This window comes from Miscanthus floridulus, chromosome 1 (genome assembly GCF_019320115.1).
Source record: "Miscanthus floridulus cultivar M001 chromosome 1, ASM1932011v1, whole genome shotgun sequence".
Lineage (NCBI taxonomy): Eukaryota > Viridiplantae > Streptophyta > Magnoliopsida > Poales > Poaceae > Miscanthus > Miscanthus floridulus.
The window spans coordinates 63,218,712-63,229,545 of record NC_089580.1 but is presented as its reverse complement, the minus strand read 5'-3'; the positions used below and the strand labels follow the sequence as shown (position 1 = coordinate 63,229,545).

The 10,834-nt window shown below is 44.8% G+C and overlaps 1 pseudogene; it reads right to left on the bottom strand.

Annotated features, from left to right (window-relative positions):
• Positions 1-2,578: 2,578 nt before the first annotated feature.
• On the bottom strand, positions 2,579-6,113 carry LOC136457866 (uncharacterized; annotated as a pseudogene).
• Positions 6,114-10,834: the final 4,721 nt, after the last annotated feature.

Below are 10,834 nucleotides of genomic sequence, written 5' to 3'. Positions count from 1 at the left end.
CCACATATTCACATATATCACATGTTCATACCAAAAGTCCAAATGTGCCACAAGTTCACAAGTTCATAAGTGCACAACCAAATTTCTTAACAAAGTTCACAACAAGCTGATCACGACGATTGTCAAGGGTGAAGAGGCCCGTGGTTTGATGCTCCAGGCGACCCTTCCACTTGATTCGGCTCAAGCTGTGGTGCCAGCGACGCTCCAATCTGTGAAGCCGGCGACCCTTCCACTTGATTCGGCTCAAGCTATGGTGCCGGTGACGCTCCAATCTGTGAAGCCGGTGACCCTCCAATTTGATTCGATGCCACGCCCGATTGATGCTGAAAAAAATGAAAAGGATACCGTCAATAAAAAATTTCGACAGAACCTCCCATGCACGGAGAGGTTTCCAAACCCTGCAAGAAAACAAACGGCACGATGACCGTCAAGAACATACATATCAATACACCGCCACCAACACCACCACCACCCAAACACCACAACTGCCACCACCACACCACAACAACAACCGCCGTCACCACCAACACCATATTGTATGTTTGAGATTGCATATTTTTTCTAGTGTGCCCTATGTCAGGTTGGAACATAATAAGTAATATATTGGTACTCACAGGAGTAGCTGCTTGAGGAAGTGGCAAGACTAGGCTAGCTGGCATGGTCCGCCCCATAGCGGCGCCAAGAGTGGACACGAACCCCACCAGCTCCTCTATCCTGTGTCGTTGGGCCTCCCGCTCTTCCACCGCCCTCGCTTCCATCTCCTCGCGAAGCCTCCTTTCTTCTAGCAGTTGGGCCTACAACATTTGACCCCCAATGTTAAAGTAAGGCAAAGGTATGTAAAAATCAATAAGCAACGAATAAAACAGAAATTACCTGGAGTTCGTTGACAAGGTGCGAAGCAGTGGTTGGCCGTGGACGTATGGCCGGGCTTGCGCTTGTGCTCCGTGCTCGGATCTGGGAGAGGGTGGGAGTAGAGGACGTGTCGATGACACCATCACCCATCCAATACCGCCCATGCTTCTTGCCACCTCCCACCCTCATGACGATCTCTCCGTCAAAGTCATGGGCGCTCGGATCGTACTCTGGCCCATGGACCGCTCTTGCCATCTCAGTATACTGACTGAGACGGCTAAGGACGGTCGCGTTGCTGTATGTCGAAGGAGGGTCATCCGGGTTGTAGGAGACGTCGGATTTCGCCTTGCCCTTGTGGGCCATGGCATATGCCATGAACTGGGTAACCGGCTGCCCACCATGCGACGATGACTGCGAGAAAAACAGTAAGATGATTAGAAATCATGCAACATACAACGTTATAATAAAAAAATGGATTCTCATACCCAAGTTCGCGTGTATCCGTTGAGGCTGCGGTTGCCTTGATGGTGTGGTACACCTATCATCTGCAAACGGCGCTCTCGACAAGCTTTGTGCTGGGCAATCCATTCGGGGTCCAACCACTTGTCCACCATCATCTCCCAGCATCGGGGATCCCCGGAGCACCAGCATGGAACCACCTACAAGCCATGAAGTATATGACATATAAGAAGTTAAATTAAAGCTATCAGCACTACATTATTAATGTTCGAATACATTTACCTTCATGAACTCTTCCTTGGTCAGTGCCATATCTCTTGCTTCTTTCTTCGTGGCCTTCGTTGCAAGGTAGGACCTGTGGTATGTTATGATGGCCTGGACGCGTGCCTCGTAATGCAGCTGCTTCATGAGTCTTTTACATGCTTTGGTTAGCACCACATCCGCCGTGTCCTCAAAGCCTTCCTGAAGTCTGAAGAAATCCTGCATATACACACGAAGTATTCATTCATTATTTCAAAAAATGTCCAATGAATGCGATGTATTGAATAATGTAGTGCGAGAAAGACTTACCCACAGCTCAGCCTTCACCCGCTCCGCCTTGTTGGGGAATGTCCTGCCAAGCAGATCTATAGCATCGGGGGCGTTGGCGTAGTGGGCAAACGTGTAGGGCGGCTCCTCTCTCCCGGCGAACTGGACCAAGCCAGGGAAGTGTTCCTTGACCAGAAGGCCAAGGATGCCATTGACCTTGCGTGTGTGACATCCTGCAAACTCTACAACCATCCAGCCCCTGCACAAGTTATTAAGAATAATAGTTAGTTTCTAGTGTGATTTTTTAACATATCATTTGAAGTAGTGAAAACATGTTAATTTACTTACATTTCTCCGTCGGGCGCAATCTTCGGGCGTCTGTAAGAAGGTATCGGCCACGTAGGGAGGCTCGCGGGACCTCGCAAGTACACACTCGGTGTACCAGAGGAAGCCGTCCTCCTCCCTGTCCTCGTCCTCCTCCCGCTCGTCCTCCTTGTCCTCCACCCTCTCGTCCTCCTCGTCCTCCACCCGCTCCTCCTCGTCCTCCACCCGCTCCTCCTCCTCTTGCGGCAGCGGCAACTGCTCCTCCTATGATCGCCTCCTGCGACCGGTGCTGCTCCTCCTCCTCCTTTGTGATGACATCGATAGGTCCTCATCTGCAGTGGTGTCTACCGGGCGTGTTCTTTGGTAGATCGAGCTGACCCTCCTATTTTGATGCCCGTCCGCCATCTTTGATCAATCACCTGCAATCAAAAACAAAAAAACAATGTTGTATTAGAAATAACATAATTACATAAAGGCAAAAGGAACAAACTAAAATTACAAAATAACATATTATTACATGTATTAAAAATAATCTTCATGATCGGGATTAGCTGGATCATAAGTCTCATCATCACTATCAATCATGTCGAAATACTCGACACTATCCGAAGGGGGGATGTTGTCAACATTATCTTGGCCTAACTGTAATCGGTCAAGCATTTGTAAGTCCTTCTCATTTAGCACCTCGTCTCCAGCGTTGCCTGCATCAACCCATTCATTGTCTACTTCCATTCCAATCGCTTCGGTTAAGTCTGTCTCAAACCTTCCTTCCAACCCCTCTTCTTGGAAGAATTCTCCATCATATGTGTTTGGGTTAAATGTATAATCTTCATCGTTTGGCAAAGGTAGTTTATCGTGTGGCGATACCTTGTGCACAATATCCCAACCATTAAGATTCTCTTTGTCTTGGCATGCGTATGGGAGATAATAAACCTGTGTGGCCTGTTGGGCCACAACATAGACATCGTCTCCTGGTAAGACAGAATCTTGTCGAATTTCAACTACCCCAAGACTAGCCCAAGTCCGTCTTGTTACTGCAGGATCAAACCAATGGCATTTGAATATAACAGGATTAAGAGGCCTACAACCATGAAAGCTGAGTTCGTATATTTCTTCAAGTCTTCCATAATACTCGACCCTATCTTGGCCGGCCGTAAAAACTCCAGTACTTGTGGTTTTTCGATTGGGCTGACTCTGCTCGTAGCTTAATGTGCGAAAGCGATATCCATTCACATCATAACTGGTAAATGACTTCACCTTATAAGCAAAGCCATTAGCAACTTGTCTCAACTCAGCCATCATGGATGCATCGGTTTGGCCCTGCAAGCTCGAGCAAGATAGATCGTTTTATATTTCACATGTACAAGCAACTTAGAATGTGAAAGTACAAGATAAATTGGATGGTACCTTCTTTTTGAACCAAGAAATGAAGTCGGGGCTCCCATTTCCAGCACCCTGTCTAAGAAGGGTATCCCATTCCGGAGGGGTAGGTTCCCTTTGTCGATGCCAGGTTTGACGACGAAATTCCCTGTAGCAATGAGACAAAAAGGGGTTGGCCAATGAGTGATGACGTTATGAATCAAGTTTGTTGAGAACTTACCCCAAGTATGGCTCGACTTCGTCAAGGTTGATCAACACATACAGCATGATACTACGCCACTCTTTAGGTTGCAACACTTTGGTGGTCGATGCACTTGCGCTTCTGAGTTGCCCTCGAAAAAGGCTGAGGTTCGATTCATTTTCCCCAGCATTGTAACGAGGGAGAGGATTATGGATGCTAGGATGGTTTTCAACATAGTATGTTGTTGTGAAGTTTGACACCTCCTCCACATATGTTGCTCACCATATCCCACAAAACCACCTCCTTCGTTGGCCACGAGAGCATCTATCTGAGCATGAACCTCGGCACCAGTCATCATGTGTGGAGGATTTGTCTCTACGACACCTTTTGTGAAGTTCTTTATGTCTTGTCTAAAAGGATGGTCCATAGGGAGGAATTGACGATGTTTGTCGAATGACGAATACTTGCCACCCTTCTGCAACCAAATGAACCTCAGAGCTGCCTTGCATACTGGGCATGGGAACTTCCCATGAATGCACCACGCGCTGAATATCCCATATGCCAAGAAGTCATGCATGGAGTATTGGTACCAAACACACATTTTGAAGTTTCTCTTTGTAGCCCGATTGTATGTCCATACCCCGTCCTCCCAAGCAAGGATCAATTCATCAATAAGAGGCTCCATGTACACACCCATGTTATTCCTCGGATGTCCAGGAATTATCAATGACAAAAAAATGTTCTATCGTTGAAGGAGGACGCCAGGGGGGGGGAGATTGAGGGGGATAACAAAGATGGGCCAACAAGTGTACGGAGCAGACATCTGACCATAAGGATTGAACCCATCTGTTGCCAGCGCAACACGTACATTACGAGCCTCTTCAGCTTTGTCATTATGAATGCGATCAAAGTGGGTCCATGCTTTACCATCGGAGGGATGTACCATCTTGTCTGAATTGTATCGTTTGCCCTCTTTGTGCCATCTCATCTGTTTCGCGGATTCCTTGGTCATATATAGACGTTGCATCCTCGGTAAGAACGAAAGGTACCGAAGGACTTTCAACGGGATAGAAAGCTGCTTCTTCTGGCCATCACTAGAGTCAACCTCAAGGTACCTAGAGGATTCACACTTTGGACAGTATTTTGCATCCTTGTGATCTTTCCTAAAAAGGACACACCCCTTCAGACAAGCATCTATCTGGTCATACGGCATTTTAAGTGCACGAAGCACTTTTTGAGACTCGTACATGCTCTTTGGTAGAATGTGGCCCTCAGGAAGTAGGCTGCCAATGAGGGCCAACATACCATCGTAGGCTTCTCGACCCAGGCTAAACTGGGACTTGAACCCCATTACACGTCCAATGGCATCTAGTTGAGAAACCGTTGTCCTATCGTGCAGGGGTTTCTATGCTGACTCCATCATGTCGTAGAATGCCTTTGTTGTTGCATCCATCTCCTCCAATCTACGTCCTTCAACATACTGTGCTTCGTGAAAGTCATCTAACATGTCCGCTACCTTGGCATCAGCATCAAAACCCTCCAGACGTGGTCTCACTACCTCCTCTCTCATACGATGGCCTTCACCATGGTGGACCCACCGGGTATAGTTCGGCGTGAACCCATTATTCACTAGATGTTTACCCACATTCACCTTGTTTTGCCTTTTTCTGTTTGAACATTTGCTGCAGGGACACAAAGCTTTAATAGGTCTACCACTAGCCTCGCCAAAAGCTGACTCCAAGAACTCATCCGTTTTGCACATCCATTCTTTGGTGAAATCAACCTTGCTTCTGTGGCCCGTGTACATCCACTCACGGTCATCCATCCTCTAACATATGTATCAGCGAGTAATATAAGCATCAATTGCATCTACACGGTGTTCCTACCATCTAATAGGTGAGGATAGGTCCTAATCCCACCTGCGGATACGTAGATGAGATTAGTTTTCATGATCTACTCCTATCTAAGAATGAATTTCAGCAGCACCTACCCGTTGTTCTCCAAATACATGTCTTGACAAGGAGAGTGTATTCGGAGAACAACAGGGAGGTGATACCGAAACTCTATCTCGGATAGGAGCAGACCATGAAAACTAATCCATCTACGCAGCCGCGGGCTATCCAAAAAAACGTGGACAATTTAAAACACATACGGTTATCGATATGCAAAGATTTACATACCTCCAACCGTATGTATTTCGAACGGGAGACGCCTAAGTGGGCTTCACCACCTACAATCATGATACGGAAAGAGGGGTTATACCTAAGGTGGTGGTGGAGTCAGGCTAGCGGGGCCGTGGAGGGTCGGTGCAGTGGCGAGGCGACGCGGTGCAGGCAGACCGACACCGGTGAGGAAGACGATCAGGGTCGCCTCTGCTCCTTTCTCACCTTCTTTTTCCTGCAAATAAAAACAAAACGAATTAAGACATCTAAAAATTTCGGCAGCACCTCCCCTGTATGGACATCTAAAAGATTTCGAGCACATCGTCACGTATGTGCGGGTTTCTAAGCTTGCGGGTTTCTAAGCATCATACGTGACGATGTGCTCGAAATCTTTTTAAATTTTTATCATGGCACCCGCAAGCGATATCTTGACTTGTCGACAAGTTTCATGAATTTCAGACTCCGTCTTCATTTAATAGAATTTAAAAACTATTTGCTCGCAAGTTCGTGGTCATGTCTCGACGTGAAGATGTGTGAAATTTTTGGTCTGTTTCTGGATACGGCCTCAACTAACACTTACTAACATGAATATCATTTTTGCATTCATGAATTGCCATTATTCGTCACACTTGCAGTTCAAATTTGCATTTGTCGAAAAAATTCAAAAAAAAAAAATAAACTAAAGAAATATAGCAAAATTTCATAAAATTGTGCCAACTTTCAACATGTTGGTCAAGGTATAGTAGGAAAACTACAGAAAAAAATTGGAAGCTAAAATCAAAAAAAGGAAAAATATTTTGCCTAGTGTCTCTGTAAGACACTAGGCAAATTGGCCAGTTTGCCTAGTGTCGTCTGGAGACACTAGGCAAAGTTCTAATTTTGCCGAGTGTTAACGGAAGACACTCGGCAAAATGGTAACGGCGGTTGCCCTCCGGCAGCCTTTGCCAAGTGTGATGGTATGCCTAGTATTGACACTAGGCAAAATGGTCATTTACCGAGTGGATTTCTTTGCCTAGTGTCGACACTCGGTAAATCGTTATTTTGCCTAGTGCCTTTATTTTACCGAGTGCTCCGGGGTCTAACACTCGGCAAACAAGCTCTTTGCCTAGTGTCCGACGATTGGCACTAGGCAAACCATTAAACACTAGGCAAATCTCGGTTTTCCAGTAGTGATAGGTTCAGTTTATAGTCCAGCTTTTAACTATCCAATCATCAAGCTTCTAAAAAGTTCATAAGCTAGCTTATAAAAAGTTGGAGCATCCAAACATGTCCTATGTTGGACTATTCTCGGAGCATTGTATCATGCATAGAGTTAAAGAAGAGAGAGAAGAAAGTTATATCATGATGATATAGCTTGGGCTCGATATTGGAGAGTATGAAACCGTGTATAAGCTTTGTGCCCACTGTCAGAGATACAACACATATTCAACAATTAGTTGACTTAACCGTTCTAAGAAACAAAACCAAGATATTACACATTTGATGAGTTGTATTATACTTGATTTTAAATGACATGGTAGTTCTGAAAATAGTGACATGATGTATTATACTGGGAGTAGGCTTAGTGATTATGGAAACCCTGTGATACGATAAGTTACTCAGAATACCATTTCACTATATACTAGCAATTGTTGAATGGCCCGGTCATGATAGTATGACTATATAAGTTGCATGCAAGTGAACCTTAGTACAAGCAAAGTCCGATCCTATATAAGTTACTCAGAATACCATTTATGTTTACAATTTAAAAGTGCTAGTGCTTAGTTTACAGTTAGTTCACACAATCAACCCTCAAACAACGCTAAGCTAGTAATATAACGTTAATCTAATTAGAGTAGAATCCACTCATTCCCTTAGTTAGATAAACCTTAGAATACTATAGAAGAAAAGATAATTCGCACGTTTGCGGTTTAATATTATGCTCGTAACTATTGCCAACATTGACTCCAAGCACCTACATATCATCGCCATGCAACATATTTCTTCACTATTCTCATCTCAACTTCTTCACCACTCTAGTTAGTCTCAAATATAAATATAAATATAAACATATATATATATATATATATATATATATATTTCATTTTGTTAGGACAAACCTTTTGACCAATAATTTCTATAACAATACATAATTTTTGTAATACAAAATTAGTGTCACTAGATTCATATTAAAAAAATTCCTTCCGTCACAAAATAAATGCAATTCTAGCCATTTTATGAAAAATTAGTGTTGAGGAGAAATGACACCCGTGCTTCTTATTAGTTTTGTTAAATTAATTATCATACGTGGAAAACTGGTGTTCTTTGGTTTGGCTGAGGTTATTAAAAAGTAATGCACTAGATTAAATAAAACAAAGCCGATAAGATTAAATAAAACAAAGCCAATAAGATGAGACGATGAGGCGTGGATTTAATAAGATGGACCTCACCTAGCTGGTCCAAAAGCTAAAATTGCATTCTTCGTGGAACAAATTTTAAAAGCTAGAATTGCACTAATTTTTTGACAGAGGGAATACTTACTTATGACTATGATTTTGTATCATATAAATGACATATTAATGTAGTAATCATGGGTGAAAGTCTTGTCCTAATGAAATGAAATACGTCAACTAAGTTCAAGTGGAGGGAGTATTACATAATTGAAACATTCTCATACAAACCTGGAAGCCCTTAAACCCTTCGACTTAATGAAAATCATTAGTCTTCACGATGTGAACCGAGGCTTCTCAACTTGCTTTCACAGCTTTTCCTTGAATGGATGTAACTGGCCTCAGCCATGCATTCCATCCGTTTGCAGGCCATATGATACTCCAAAACGCATCAATAGGAGAGTGCTGTACTACTGAGGACGTGCCGCGTTAACTGCTAGATAACCGGTTAAATGATGGATGGGGCCTAAAACGACATTAATAACGACAGGAGGGAATATATATGTACCGCCCCTTTCATACTTACTCATTTGAATGATCAGTCACATAATTAATCAAATTTGTTTTTCTGATCATTCCCTTGCTGGCCCCCGGCCATGTGAATGTCGTTGTCTCCTCACCTTTCCCAATCACTTCTATGCATTCTCCTCCTCTCTTTGATGGCAGAAAGAACCTTCCAGCCGCCGGGGGGAGTCACCTCGCCCTCTCTCTCTCTCTCTCTCTCTCTCTCTCTCTCTCTCTCTCTCTCATATCTGAAGCATGGGAGTAGCGAGGGGCATCCACAGGGGATCTGCCACGGGCCAAATGTCATATATCATGAGCTGGCGCTTTATTTCATGTCCTCGCTTGCTACAATGATACTATATATTGTTTGAGTTATTCCTCAACGTTACATATTACCCAAGTTAAACAGCTGTTTGATGTATACAAGTTTTACATATTGCGCATATCAATATTACTCTGCCTCATACTGAATTTTATCGAGGATGAGTGGAAGTAATTGGATTGGATGGTAGAGTACGGCTTAGTTGAGATTGTTAGGCAATGGGTGTCGGTAGGTAATTGTGCGAGAGAAACTCTAGCATGAGTATTAGGTGTGTTGTGAGGAAGTCATAGATTGGGGCAAGATGCTCACCAAAATCTTTGGACGGCACCGTGCCAGGACGGTACGACCTGAGCACCCTTTTGAGGGTACACAACAGGAAACGGCTGATTTGCCAGGAGCAAAAAAAATTTGCCGGGTGCTTTTTATTGGGCACCCGGCAAATGAATTCTTTGCCGGGTGCCAGGCCTGGCGACACCCGGCAAAGAAAGGCCTCCGGCAAAGCAGCCTTTGCCAGGTGCCAGGCACTCGGCAAATTCTAGCCGTCGGCAAAAATTGGTCTTTGCCGGGTGCCGGCCACTCGGCAAAATATGGCCGCCGGCAAAGGTGGCTGGCTTGACGGCGGCCAGCGGCCGTCAGCCTTTGCCGAGTGCCACGCCGTTAGGCACCCGGCAAAGATTTTTTTTATTTTTTTTTAAATTTCTTTGCCGAGTGCCCCATGACCTGGCACCCGGCAAAGGCTTCTTTGCCGGGTGCCCTGGGTGGCACCCGGCAAATTATTATTATTTTTTTGTTTTTTTTACCCCATTTTTTTTGTGGGGACTTGCTACAGTAAATATATCCCTATTTCAAAAATTGGGACAATTATGAGTTTTTTAACTATATTTCCTTAATTTTTTCCGTTTCATTGAATTTTTCCGACTATTCCAAATTTGAACTGCAGGTACATGAAATAATGGAATTTCGTCATTCAAAAAATAGTATTCATGATATTTAGGCTATGTCGAGGCCGTATGCAGGAAGTGGCATGAAATGTCGCGCATCATGTTGTCGTAACATGACGATGTACTCGCGGGGGAAGTTTATTTAAATTATATAAAATCCAAACGATGTCCGGAAATCACGAAACTTGTCGATGTGTCTTTTTATCACATGTGGAGGCCCTGGTAAAAAAGTGAGAAAGTTTCGAGCAAGTTGCGACGTCGGTTGCCTAAAACCCAGACATCTCCACATGTGATCACACCCGAGCGCCCACACCCGCATCAGCTCCTACGCGTCGGACGCAAGGTCGGTCCAGGGGCTAGACTGGGATCCGAGCACCGACGACATTGATGGCACGACTGTCATGAGGATCGGACAGGGCAAGAAGCATGGGCGGTACTGGCTTGGCGATGGCACCCTCGAGTCTGGCTCTGTTCCCTCCCTCTCCCAGATCCGAGCAAGTACCCCGAGCGGAGGCCCGGCCATACGCCAACGGCCGTCCCCTTCACAGCAGCGGGTCGACGCACTCCAGGTTAGTCCAGTTTAACTCTTCGTACATTGATCTTTACATAACTTAGTTACCTTTACATTACTAAAACATTTGATTGAAATGTTGCAGGCTGATAACGAGAGGATGGCTCAGGAGCTGCGGGACTTGGCGGCGAGGACCGATGTGGCCGAGCGGGAAAGACAAGCCGAGCGGGCCGAGCGGGAG